A 15,217-nucleotide genomic window follows, 5' to 3' on the forward strand; every position below is an offset into this window, starting at 1 on the left:
TCAATATGAAAGTAGACATTCCTATGCCCCGTGTAACAAAAGATGGGTCAAGAGCTAGAGGCGACAGATTCCGGCGGACGTGAACGTGAAGCAATCCTGCAACAAGAAAGCCTATGCGGCACCGGCCCAACGACTCAGACCATGCCATTAGCGAGCATAATACTTCTATAAAATTATAACGCGTAAAAAGTCGTAGTTAGCTTGGTCTTACTCTACCAATGTTTCTTTACACTATCTGTACCCCTAGTGTAATTTTAGTCGATAGCGAAACGTGACGTACGCGTTTGCGTTAAGTCTCATTTTGTATGGGTTTTTGAACAGCGCGCCAAGCGGGACGTTTTGGAAAGTCAAAAATCTCATACAATATGACACTTAACGCAAACGCGTACGTAACGTTTCGCTGTCGAAAATATTTACACTAGGGGTACTGATCACTAAATAATTGGTACTTAAAGTAATTTCTAGAAGTTTGTATACGAGGATGTAAAAAAATAAAATTATGCAGTACATGTAAATGCAAAAAATAATAAACAGATTTTTAAAATATTAAATACACTTATTACTTAAGTGTGTAGAGTACTTGTCCTCTAATGGTTCTCTATTTACTGTTTATTTTCCTTCGCGAGTACAGAAAACCAATGAATGATATTTAGGTATAGACAACGGGAATGCTTATCCTTACCTACACAAGTTCCTCTGCCCCAAATACCGAACTTTCTAATTACGCCGAAGGCAGCAATCTCCATACCAATCTCGATCCTGCTAATTGGCCTCAAGCCCTTTATAGGTACATATTTGAGGTAAACAGCAGACGCTCCAATATGTTAAGATCATACGCAAGCCTAAAGTACCCAAACAGTTAGGAAGGGTATGCAAATCGAGAGTAGGTATACGAGTATTAGAGAAGTTAACAATTACGCGGTGTATGCAGTTATTACATGTTTTATCCTTTACTTTAGACAATATTTTTGATAGCCTACATAATTATACCGAGATCGTCGTACGCTTTCACTGAGCAGAAAATATAATATTAATTAAATATTAGGTATACATTTCTCATCAGAAATAACATAACAAGAATATTAAAGAAGAGGTACCTACATACTTATCCTCATGCTTATTTTTTTGGTAAGACGTGCTTATTTCAGCCAAAACGAATGTGGTATCTTTATTAGAGAAATAAATGTCAAAATAACGGATGAGGGACTCCCAAATCCAATAAGACAGACAGACAACATGGTTTGTGTTTATTCAACCGGGCATTCAAGTACCTACATATTTCGATTAGATCTGTTTCTAATGTTATATATCGTATGTATTACCGAGTTTGTTTGTGCCTTGAAGCAACAAACTCTTTGAAGATCCGATAGGTACTTTGATTTTTATATACGAATTGCAAAGCGATAATATGCCGTTTTATAGTATTTTACAATCCATAAAAAAGCTCACTTTAATCATTTTGAAAATGAAAGTGTCATTCATACATGCAACCTGTAAGTATACTTAAGTACCTACATAGTTACTCTCTCTTTTTGCTTTCAAGTCAACCTTTCTGATGGTAAGATTTTTAATATATCTACAACCAAAATGTATACCAGGCACGGATCCCGCTTAATACAACCACATTTAATTCGATTTCCTGTGTACTACTTACGCCATTTTATATTAGTCCCTGCAACTTGTTTTTTAGAGTTCCGTAGTCAACTATTAGAAACCTTTATAGTTTCGCCATGTCCGTCTCGGTCGTCGGTCGTAAGTTCTGGAAATTTTGCATGAATACATAAATCATACATAAACCATGAGCTCCAAATGAATTAATAGTATGTAGAAATTATTCTCCATTAGGAGATAGGAAATTACTTTTTACGTTAAAAACATTTTCCCAAATTAATCATTAATTAAATATTCGGCATATCGAGTTTATTTATATTATAATTGACACTGTATAAATAAAAGCATTAATCGAGGTGTTTCGACCACCCAATAAACCGACATTTACTTCTTTGACTCACGAGATATTTTAGCCTACATTCAAGCTCTTCATATTTGATGAAGCCAAATTGGTACACGAAGTGCGTGTGTACATGCGGAAACGTTCTATTTCCTTTCAATTAACCACACGAAAATGAAGAATGATTCAAACTTCCACACCCACTGTACGAAGGCGCGTTGACTAAAGTTCGTATTACTGGAACTTCAGTGAATGTTAAAATAGCAGGAATTCTTACGGATAAGATCTTTTTAAGACTAAGTTGAAACTACCTTAAACTTTTAAGTTAATCAAAGTATTTACTTGAGCATTACATAGGTGTTTTGTGTATGTACTTCAATGTGTAGTTAAAATCATGTATCACTTATTGTGTTAATATGTACCTATTATTTTATACAAATTTTACTATTCCGCCAGAAGTGGCGCACTCGATGACCCCTGGCCCTGGAAAAATATTATAAATGCGAGAGTAACTTTGTGTGTCTGTCTGTTACCTCTTCACGCTTAAACCGCTGAACCGATATTCATAGTATTAGATGAATATTGGTATAGAAACAAATGGGATAGTTTTTATCAATCATCATCATCACCATCCCACGGAGACGAAGTCGCGGGCGGAAGCTAGTGTAATATATAGAGCAACTAATCAGAAAATATTCACTTTATCTTTAATACCAGATGAAGTAAAGGAAGAAAACATTATTATAGCAAAGTAAGTAAGCTGAACTAAAGAAGCTTCGTTAGGTACTCTATAGGTCCGATTCGAAGAATGATTAAGACACGTTTTTAAGATCTTTGAAAGATCTTTAAAAGATCGATAACTGAACGACATGTCAAAATTGACGTTTATTTCGATTCCGCTGTGATTCCAATAAGATCTATCTACAATATTTCTAACGTCAAAGTGACATTGGTTGCCCGAATCGAGCAAATGATATCTAAATTAGAACTTATCGGAACCAAAACTTATCGTTATCGTATCTCAAGGTTAAACTACGTTGAATCTTCGTTTTACAGGTCCATTTTGATATATATATGTATATATATTAGTGTCATACATAGCTAAACAACAATCGAAACTACCCTATTAAAAACACTGAATTGCTAAGAGACAAGGCGATCACGTTACATACTTCATGCCAGGGGTCATCGAGTGCGCCTCTTTAAGTTTTATAGCAAAGCTAGAATCACTCTTATAAGTTGATGAATGAAGAACGCTGGCCCAGCCGGCAGGAGCCGGCAAGCGGCTTAAAAGTGTTAATTACCTGCGCACGACGCTGATGGCGCTGATCTAGCGAATAGCACCCTCATTATCATTATTAAGGATATTCTCCCTCTCCTGAGTGAGCCTCTTGTTTGTTTGGATTATGCGAAGTTCTTTGTCTCCTCTGCTATCACAAAATATAAGCGTGTATATAAGCGGTGTAAGAAAGCTATTTGATTTTTTCATAATCGTTCGCAAAAGGCCACTGTTACTCTACTTTAAAAAAAGACAATAAGACACTTCTGAAGAGCTAAGGACTTGTCATTAAACTTTTCAAAATTCACGATGATTTTAATACCTTAGACACTGTTTATATATTTATGTATATTTACCGTCTATATTGTTTTTCTCACTGTTACTAGCTTAACACATCGTTCATTAATTATCAAGGATATGATGTAGGATGCTAACAAATTACTTAGGTACTGATATTTTAAGAGATGTTACTTTAAATTAAAACATTAACTTTACATTTTTTTGTTTTCATTTACCGAACAAAAAAATATAATTGAAACTAATAATTATCATTATAAGATAATCACGAGATGTTTAACACTTTCAGTCATGTCAACAAAAGGTTGTCTTAAATTTCATTGTCAACTTATCATTTGATTTATCAACTGAAGTGGCCAGTTAAATGTTAGGTAAAAGAGTCACGCGTAAATTAGATGACTTCTAACTTTCTTATTAATTAACTTTGAAGTCCTCCACAACAGGGCGATCCGACGACCTCGTCAAGATTGCACGACACTGGTCGGTTTGAAATCGTCGGGGAAGTCAAGGAAGGAAGGATTTATTGATGATTGATGATTAATATTATGAGCAATTTATTCAAAGTAATTCTTCACGCCACCGCGATCATATTCACATAACGAGTTTTATAAATTTTATTCAAAAATTTTCAACTCTCAATTGCGATGAAAGATTACATTGAAATAAGTATCAGCAGATAGAATATAATCCCAAATTATTTCTGCCTGTGCAATCATCGTCTTTTCTTATTCTTTGTTAGGAAAACAATATTACAAGATTATTTCACAATCTGAGGGTTCGGATTCCTCCTTTATGTGTACCAAGTAGATACTTGGACATTTTTTTATTTATTCATTATTTATTTATTTCAAGAGAAAACTTAAGTGGTAGGTATACATATTTTTTTCGTCAAACTGTGAACAGTTTGTTGGCGAATAGTACACATTACATTTATACATAATCATATGGTAGTCTATATGTAGAATATCGCGTTTCCTTGTATAGAAAGGATCTTTTAAGAAATAGATTATTAACATACCGTTTATCTACTACTACTATTCAGATTGTAGATTACTTTATTACAAAGGATTTTTTACAAAGGAAGTTATTTATTTTCTGGTAATAAACACATAATTTAAGTATCACCTGGTATATCACCTACATCCCTCGTTAATGCACTCTTCATAAACAACACAGATTAATAGGAAATATGTAAAATATGTGAATCTTTTCTTAATGAAAAAGATTATGTACCTTACCTAGTCCTCTCATGTTTAGGCAAGGTAAAAAAGCCGCATCAACGGTATATAAACTTTACTTAGTTAATATAGGAGGGTGGCAGAGATTGATCGGCGTGTCGCCGAGTATGACGCGGTATACACCGACCACGGCATAAAGCATTTTTGTCCACAAAGCTTTTTAAACCCGCATATTCGGCCAGGCTTACGAATTTACCAACGACCCAGCATCCTGTCAAAAGGGAACAAAATACTTACTAAATTTTTCTCTGTTATCCTAATTTATATTTCAGTAGTAAAAATGTCGAAAAAGGTTAATTGGGGTGTGTTTTTGCTATAAAAGAAACTAAAATGACTAGAATAACATTAAATTAACTTTAATAACTGCTAAATGAATTATAATAGGAAAAAAATTAATATTTTGTAAATATATTTAAAGTAGAATTCATTAGAAATTAACAATAATGTAAACAACCCAATACATTTTATTACGTTTAAATATTTCGAAATCTCGCAGTTTTTAAGGACAATCATGATCTCATCAACTGGATTTTTTATTTATATCAATTATTTATTAAAATATATGTTAATAATTAATATTTTAGTGAAAACAACCTTCGCAAAAATATTGGGTTATAATGTTACGTCGAATGCTAACAAAATCTGTGATGTTTACATTATTAGCCATTTCTATTGAACTCCGATATATATTTATTTGATACGCTAGGGGACACAGTCGAATAGCTATTGGAAAGCTAAATTTAATTTGGATTTCATTGCTGTTATGCGGGACTGCGGCTGTTACCTAGGGGCCGATTTTTAATTTCGAGCGCTCGCTTTTCATCACTTCGAAACCTGTCGAAACGGTGAAATCCTATTTTTTAAATACGAGCAATAGAAATTGGAAATATAGTGCTATTGACCACGACGAGTTACATGAAATTGAGCACCCCAAAAATCAAAAATCGGCCTCTATGCATGGTGGTTCAGTATATACAAGGTAAACAATGTAGCTACCACAGCTTTCAAACACGAAATATAAAGAATTATCATTGTTGTAACCATTAAATAAAACTACCTATTTCAAATGGTACGTCCTCTCATTGAAAAATTATTCTCAGTAAATTCAACAAATCGCTAATATAGGTAGTGTAGGGTAATAATAAGAAGGCTAGCGCGTCGAGGATCGTAACAGCCTAGGTAAATTAATTAGACTAGACTTGAAGCAACTCTCTCCGCGCGGTCCCCGCCACCAATCTCCGGTTTACTTCGCAGCCTGGGGTCTGACTCAAAACAATAGATTTTTCCGCGAATAAAAGAATCCAGTGCAAAATTAAAAGGTGAGAAAAGAAAAACTTTTTCATTTTCCATTAGGAACAACATTCAAGAGCGTTTTATCTCGTACTTCCCTTTAACAAAATTTGAGTAGGGCGTAAAAGGTATTTAATTAACTTTCTTCGTCGCGTCTATCATTTTAGTTTTGCAGCCCCAGACATCACTGTAACAGTATTATACTAATAAATACTCATTTTCTAAAAATATAATCCCTTCAAATGTGCCGAAAGCACAAGTGTAGATCTCACGTAGGTATAATCTTTGACGGCCCTCAGTAGGTACCTACTGTAGTAAGATATTACTAAAAGCAATAAACGATCAATTTACCTCTCGTCCGCCTCCGCTAGGAGCCTCCCTTCGCCTCGATGTTCTGTCCGACCACGATGATGAGGATGATGAAGACCAGCAGCAGCACCAGGATGCAGCAGATGGCGACTGCGAGCATGGCCGCGTGCTCGCCCAGCTTGGTGGCGCCCCGCGCGGCGCACGCCCGCGCCGCTGCAAGCGTCGCCCCGACAACTGGCGCGCTAATGATACCGACTGACCACTTTTATTTCGAAAACTTAACGCTTTTCACTGTTTTTTATGTCTTTCAATTTTAAATACTTAACTTCCGTTTTATCCTCTTTTGTCACGTTTCCTACCACGCACCACTTTACCGATAATTAAAAACTTTTTTACCCGGCATACTCATTAATGGACGGTAAATACGTTAAGTACATTCTTGACAGATAGTATCGGGATTATCTGTCAAGACATACAGAAATCATTAATTATCCAACCGATACCAACTATCAGAAAAGTTATGCAGAAGTTTTCATTTGGATACCTCATTAACATCTATGAGTATTATACCTATCATAAATCATAAATAAGCTGCATCAAAAATGAGACCGAAAAGCTATTACAATGACTATTCAGAAATTAAAATGCGCTCTGCGTACTTCAATTTCGGCTGGTTTTTCCTCGACGGATGTTGTGCGCCGTGATTCCAATTAGACGGATTGAGACTCGAAGAATAGCCTCCACAGGACATTAAGATGGTATACGCTCGTTTTTGAGCCTAGAAAACCTTCATGTACTGTTCAAAGTACTGTCTGATTAGATTTATGTACTAAAACTGGAACTGCTGACGAAGGCTACAACATAACTCCTCTCAACGTCACGTTTGGTTAGGCATTTCTTTTCTAGGGGTAACTGTAAGCACGCTGGAACTGGTCATGATTATCGTGAAGACCATGATCAACAAAACTCCGCAATGAAACAATGTATCCTAGTAATGCCGCACCATAGTCAATCATTGTCAAGAGGGCGCTGTTATTCCCATTTATATGGTGACAGTTCAGTTTAGTATGATAAAATTGTTTCCAATGAAATTCCGCAACATGGCGCGTGATAATATTTACTGGTCAGGCTTTACTCATAAATTATTTTACTATCGTTTTAAATTATCTTTTGTTACTTGGTTGTTTTTGTTAAAGTTTATCTGCCATCGAGTGAAAAAAAAATCATTGCAAAGAACTTAGCGCTACAGAGAAGCTTAATTAAAATTATTCATAAAACGAGAACAAGTAATCATCAGCCAATCCTCATTTTCTCATTCACGGTCGAGAGAGTTCAATCTGAAACAGCGAGGCTTTATGGTAATGCGCTGAGATGCCGTAGACAACGCAAAACGCGTTTTTTTCTAGGGGTCGATGAAATCAATAAACAGCCGGGTGCGGGTGACAAATGGCCAGTGACAATGCTAGTTATATAATAAAGCTTTGGCAGTACCTAAATAAAGATAAAATCGATGTGGAGCGTAGGAAGTTCATACAATGTTGTAATAAAGTTATCAAGAATTGTTTGTTTCAATGATGTACATTATTTTCTGGCTTAGCTAACTCCTCATAACAAGAATCCGATAGTTTATTTTATTATGTTCATGCTAACGTATACAAAGTGTGTAAATTAAATACGGGTGAATATTTAAACGGTGGTAAGCATAGGAGCTAAGACGTATATTGAGATAAATTTTACTTAGAAATACAATGAAAATATTAACCATAAAAAATAATTCGGCCCGCAATGTAAAGCAATGTTATGTCTCGTGATGTTTGTAGTACATGGATGCTCAGTAAAATTTCAAAAAATAATTACGGGGTCATAATTAAGTGTAACTTAAAAAAACTTCTTAATTAATGATTATACGGATAAATGTATATCTATATATCTGGTTTAGTTTATCGCTCGTGTTGAATTAACACACTTTATAAAACAAGATATAAGACACTTCCTGGAAGATGGATCTATGCTAAACAATAAAACTTAATGTGATATATTTTCGGGCCGCACAAATTTCCACGATCCGATTGCCGTCGTAATATCATTACGTCCGTAACCAGCGCAGATGCGGTCAACCGCCGCCGGCATTTCGCGCAGTCATGCACATGCGTCAGCAATCATATGTCTAATTCAATAATCATTTTAAAATTTTACATTAATTTCGTAGAACATAATCGTCATTCCGATTTCGAAAGATCGGACAGGGTCAGTCACTAGCTCATATACAGAAAATAAAACATATAAATAAAAAACTGTACCCAAGGTTCAGATCCCGGTCTCGAAGTGTTTTCAGATGTATCAACATTGTGGGCATTTGTATCACCAATGTATCCATGTACCTTTGGGCACGGAAAATATATAATATATGTGAAAGCTAATCTGTTTAGAAGCCCACTGCGATTTGTTTACAAAATAAAACGTGCTGAAAATGTAACATCTAATGAGAACCGCTTGACTTAATACACATGAGTTCTGCCTGCAAAGTTTGCCAAAAGTTTCCTGGTTACAGATTGATCTTCTTCGAATTAGACATTTTGTTAGCTTAGAGTAATATTTAAGGAACCCAAATTATACATGTTATATAAACGCAAGTCATTAGACTTATTGATGTGATGGTTTAATAATTTGTAGCTGCCTATAAGTAAACATATAATCTCTCCTGAACGGCAACAGGCGCTCACAAATTGACTCGTACGTGATACGAATATACCTACATATGAAAGTACGTTACGAAATATATTCAATATGGGAAACCGATTGAGTTCTAGACGAGATGGACCATGACAATATTCACTAATTACATATGTATATTACGTGCTATATTCATTTCATTAGTTTCTTTCATACTCTTGAGAGAGTGAAACAAAACAAATGATCGTATAAACGATCAACCCCATGAAATCACTCGTCATTTATTATTTCTTGTTTTATTTACAGTATTTAATGATATTTTCGATCATGATCAATTTTGAAAACCACTGCCAAAAAAAGAAACGCTTACCGAGAACTCAAATAACTGGTAGGCAAATTAAACATTTATAGGTAAAATGACCTCCATCGAGCCAACCAACCCGATCCCATCGGGACAATTGCCGCTTTGCATCAGTTAATATTATAAAATAAAAACAGCATGCATTATAGATTATATCTAACTTATTAAGTCCTCAATGCCTGTAATTTAACGAATCAAGAGATTTTTTTAAAGATCTTATCACCAGTTCCCAGTTATGATATAAATGGACCAATTAAATCTAGAGCAGCTTATTCATAACCATAAGTGAGTACTGAGCTAACAACATTGAGAAATTTTTGGATTTTCTATTCTAGGAAATTGGTTAGATTGAATTTATGAATAGATACCTACCAGCTATTAGACTATTCGTAGGTATACACTGAAACAGAATCTAGTTAGTTTCGAGGACATTTTCCGCAACTCGTCAACCATTGTGCCTAATTAAACAAGACTTGAATATTAGGAGATCAGGGGCCTAACCAACATGACAACCGTTGGCAGAGAAACGAAACGCTACCTGTCTGTATCTCACTAATGAGAAAGAGTGATAGAGAGAAAATATCGTTTTGTTTTCAACTAGGGAACAAATCAAATTATTTTATTACATATATTGCGGTGGTGGCCTAACGGTAAGAGCGTGCGAATTGCAATCCGGAGGTCGCAGATTCAAACCCCGGCTCGTACCGATGAGTTTTTCGGGATTTATGTGCGAAATATCATTTAATATTTACCAGTCGCTTTTCGGTGAAGGAAAACATCGTAAGGAAAACGGACTAACCCCAATAAGGCCTAGTTTACCCACTTGGTTGGAAGGTCAGATGGCAGTCGCTTTCGTAAAAACTAGTGCCTACGCCAATTCTAGGAATTAGTTGAGCCGTGGTGGGACACCGCGAGGAAGAAGAAGTGTTTTGTTAAATTTTGTTATCATTGAATTAAAAAAATCTTTAAAACATTGCCTACCCGACGACCTCTCGTTTTTAATTTGTTTTTCACGATCACTCCACGACCACAGAAAACCAATAAAGCGTAAGCAAAGTCGAGGTGCCGTTAGCACCCGCAAAGAGGTCAAGTTGAGGCTCAAGAATATAAACAGGCACCCACGCCTTAAGTGTAAGTCTTCGGAACGCTTGACCAGGGCATTATATAGCAGCAATATAGCTGTTGTAAACACTGTTAACACGATATTTACAAATGTTTCATTGCATTTCTATAAGAAGATTACTTCAACTTATTTTATGTTAGATTCAGTGAAAAAGTAGGTAGGGGAAAGTGGGGTATAGTGGATCCTTTTTTTAAGAGCTGTAATTGCGCCATTTTCACGTCATTGTATCGTGTTCTTATCTTATCCTATTAGCTAAAGTACCAATCTAACTCTTAAATCTAATGAGAAAAAAGCGGCCACCATTTATGACGTATTAAAAAAAAACTACTTACTAGATCTCGTTCAAACCAATTTTCGGTGGAAGTTTGCATGGTAATGTACATCATATATTTTTTTAGTTTTATCATTCTCTTATTTTAGAAGTTACACATTTTACCACTTTGGAAGTATCTCTCACGCAAACTAATCAGATTAGAAAAAAATTATATTAGATACTTCAATATAATTTCTGAAGACCTATCCATTTGATTTTCAGTTCTAAGTATGGAGAACCCCCAAAATTTATTGTTTTTATTATCTATTTATGTGTGAAAATCTTAATGCGGTTCACAGAATACATCTACTTACCAAGTTCTTATAATTTTGGGAAAAAGTGCTGTGACATACGGACAGACAGACAGACAGACAGACAGACATGACGAATCCATAAGGGTTCCGTTTTTGGCCATTTGGCTACGGAACCCTAAAAATAGATGTAAGGAAACTGAAAAAAAGGTTAAAAAGGTAGAAAAAATCCACTGATAATACATGATACTGATGTTAATACATGGAAATCATACCAAAAAAGAGGTGTTGCCTTAAACCAAATGAGGTAGTTCTGTTTTTTATACATATTGGTAATGATGAAATAGTAATGACAAATCCAAGTTTTCGACCTCGAAAGCCCTTCGGATCATTGTGTGTATAATATACAGTACAGCGAGGGAAATTGTTATAACTCGTATCTCTTGTATATCTTTGATGAATCAGGCTTGTCCTCTGAATCCACAACACTCCTTTTGGGGCCAGCGTATGTAGTAGCATTTCTTCGTCAACCTAATCAGGCCGGTCGAGATTGTCATTTGATGGTGGATTATCAATGAATGGTTTTTCAATGTCGGCAAACATCTCCGGTCCTGTATATTCTCGCACTATTGACTATTGCTGTAGTTGCAAACCGCTGAGCATTTGAGTCCGGCTTTCCTGCAACCACGGCTGCTGGTATAACCTTTTTTGAGTTACAGTTAGTTCAAAATTTTACAAACCTTTGAGAAGCCGTATCTTATGAACTATTTGGCTTACTAAGAAAAATATATAGTCAATTAATTGCAATTTTTTTCTTCTTAAAAGTGTTCATAGTGACTTTTGCCGTAACTCCAGATTTTGGTGGAAAAAAAATACAACAACTGAAAAAAGTCCTAAAATGTAATCGATTTTCATGTACTTTTCAATGATCCCAAGGGCTTTTGAGGTCGAAAACTTGTAATTGTTAATACCATTTCATCACTATCAACATATAAAAAAAACAGAACTACCTCATTTGATGTTAGGTAAAATGTAAGAATTACATGGACTATGTGTGGATAACAATGTAGGTATCATCGTTCGATTAAACGAGGTGAAAGCTAGCTGCTGCATTGTCTCATCCTTTATCCGTTAAAATAAGGCCTGTACCGAAAAAAAACCGTAAATTTCTAAGCAAGATGACTACGGCTTTCTTACCACAATAAAAAGTCTTATTATTATATTATGTTCCTATATATAAAAAAATCTGGTTTTACGCTGTTCGACTTTACACCGGCAAATATAAGAGATCACTGAAAATTGGTATTTTCCAAATAGCAAGAAAATTTGCAACATCCTACATGCCTGATCTCGAAACACTTAAAATTACCTCGAAGTTTCGTGCATTTAATAATAAATAATATGTTGTCTCTTGAACAGAAGCTTCGAAGCGTTAGATCTCTAGGAACAAGTGATCCTGGGCCCATCACAAAGATTGCTAATGATGCATATCTGTCATAATTATCGTAAAAACTGGTGAGATATGCGGGTAAAGTGCAACGAACTACGATGAAAGTCAGGTCAGTTCTTCGTTCAAAGGTTAGGATAGCTAAAGTTACAGAAAATGTGTGCTACTTAATTCTAGGCCAAGTCGAAAATCATACAATTTCCTTCGTACAAAAATCGCATTTGGCAGTTGACATAGAATACAGTAAGAGCTCCAAACGTCCTGCAGTGCCGTTCTCTCAACTATTATTGGGCTCAAATAAAAAGTGTATTAAAATAGAAGAATGAAACAGTCAAAAAACTTTAACAATACCAGCAGGTGACGGGCTGATGCAGGCAAATATGAAAAACGGGTCCGTAAAAAGCTGCCACTGAATGCGCTAGGATGAAGCTGCCTATCACTCCTACAGAAAAAATAATAAACAATAAATTGACAATTATCTAAATTAAAAGTCGCTTTTAATTAGTGTTATGCTAAAAACCTTAGTTTGTTCTCAATCGCATCAGTTTTTTTCATTTGAAGTTTACAGTTTTTTTTCGGTACACCCCTTATGCTTAGTTATATATCTGCAAAATTGTGAACATATCTGTAGATTATGTTTTTTTAGTGTGCTATGATTTTTATATTATTTTTGCATACTGGAAACTATTTGAATAACAGGGATTTCGCTCTTTGCGTGGAGATTTATAATAGTGCTGTGCTTCCAGTTTCGCGACGTTTTTCCTAAAAGAAATAAATATTATAAATAAATAATAAATAAATATATGTAATTGGCTCTCTGTATTAATCTTGTTGTCCTATTGTAAGTTTAAAGCTGTTGGTTCTCCTGAACATAAATAAATAAATAAATAAATAAAAGAAAACTTATAATTTTCATATCCGATTCTTCTTTCATTCACTGTGCCCCAATTTCAAATGTCTGATGCCCCAATTTGAAATGACTCAGAAATATATTATTCAGTTTAAGGTTAAAATAAGATAATAAATAGATTTTTCATATTATATAAAAATATTTGTAATATAATAAAAGATTTTTTAATCACAAGCCATAATGACAACGACTTTTTTTTAAATATTAAAAAATAATTAGTACTATTGAATGGTCAGTGCTCGCCACTATTAATTTTAATCCTGAAGCTGAGATGGTAACTAGTTAGGCACACTGAGGGACGTATGAGCGGAAACATCGTGAGCGCTTATCTCCGTACAAATAATATCAGCAAAGTTATTACAAAAGACCCACCGTTACCCTTGATCCACTCCACTGTACCCCACTTACTCCTATATCGGTAAAAAAAGTTAAATGAAGCCCCTCTAGCTATTACGCGGTTTTGTATAGGTAGTTTATACAACTACATGCTTCATATTATCACATTACAGGTTTTAAATGATGTAAATTATTTCAAACAACGATGCCCCAAATTATAATGTAGGCTTTTGTGTTTTCAACCACAAACTATGATCATTATGTACGGCCTCTATTATTAAGAAACCTTTCTCCGTAGCTCGCTCGCAACGCGCCACGGTAAGAGCCCGCCTCCATAAACCTGAGTGAAATTATGAACGAAACGGTTATTAACAATAAACCGTGTCCTCAGGTCTCTTACTCCTAATTGGCACTCAGTGGTGGGTAATTAACGCAAAGTGCGTCACTATAACTTTCTTAAGTAAGGCTTATTCCTGTTTGGAAAATATATTCTCAATACTATTACACTGAAAAAAAAAGTGGCTGTGACATAATCGGACAGACAGACGGACATGACGAATCTATAAGGGTTCCGTTTTTTGCCATTTGGCTACGGAACCCTAAATATGATCTATTGAGTACACATTAAAGTGATTTTCATTAAGATTCAGATCATACAATATCAACAAATGTTTGAAAAACAGTAACGTGAGTACAATCTGAATCTCTTCAAGGCTAGAGTAAATAGGTATCTCATAGGTAAGCGTGCTCCACCGTAGACCGCATCATCACTTACCATCAGGTGTGATCGTGGTCAAACGCCTGCCTATCCTCCATAAAAAAAAACGTTAACTTTTTGAACATTTCTAGGTATTGAAAAAATTATAAAAATAAACGAATAGTCACTACATTTTAACTACTCAAAACAGTAAAATTTACTGTCTTTTCGGAACAGTAAAATTTACTGTTTTGTTGAACACAAGCCTTATTGAGCTTACTGTGGGACTTAGTCAATTTGTGTAATAATGTCCTATAATATTTATTATTATTTATTATTTATAGGCTCATATGGAATTGTTTAATTTAAAGCATTAAACTTTGATGCACTTTCAATTGTTTTAAACGTTTTTTTTTTTCTCAATGAAGTTCCAGTGTATTTTTTCGAAACGTAACATGACATAGGGTAAAGGCACCAGTAGTCAGCCTTATAACGCATTTTTAAAGTTTGTACTCTCGACGTTTCTAAAGGATTAGTCGGATAAATAAACGTATGACATGGTTAGATCAAGTGTTTATTATAGTTTTGAAATAAAGTATGTCAAAAAATAACAATCCTCTTTATAATATCTATAATTAAGATTAAACAAAAAATGGCACTTTTCTCCAGTAGTCAGCCTCTAAAATCCAGTAAGCAGCCTTTGTGTACCCAGTACTCAGCCTTTATAAACTATTAATAACAA

General features: G+C 34.8%; 1 protein-coding gene across 6 annotated transcripts in view; it reads right to left on the bottom strand.

Annotated features, from left to right (window-relative positions):
* The window catches only part of LOC133516310 (dorsal-ventral patterning tolloid-like protein 1), a 134,532-nt gene that overhangs the window by 59,961 nt on the left and 59,354 nt on the right, over nucleotides 1-15,217 (bottom strand). For 2 of the 6 annotated variants that reach the window (XM_061849181.1, XM_061849180.1), the window contains exon 2: nucleotides 6,407-6,732. The exons of 2 other annotated variants lie outside the window; for them this stretch is intronic. The gene's annotated coding sequence lies outside the window, so the exon portion shown is untranslated. Of the gene's footprint in view, nucleotides 1-6,406; nucleotides 6,752-15,217 lie in introns of all 6 variants that reach the window. 2 more of the 6 variants (XM_061849183.1, XM_061849182.1) reach the window with 2 other exon arrangements.

Source organism: Cydia pomonella, chromosome 3 (genome assembly GCF_033807575.1).
Source record: "Cydia pomonella isolate Wapato2018A chromosome 3, ilCydPomo1, whole genome shotgun sequence".
In the NCBI taxonomy this organism is placed as follows: Eukaryota; Metazoa; Arthropoda; class Insecta; order Lepidoptera; family Tortricidae; genus Cydia; species Cydia pomonella.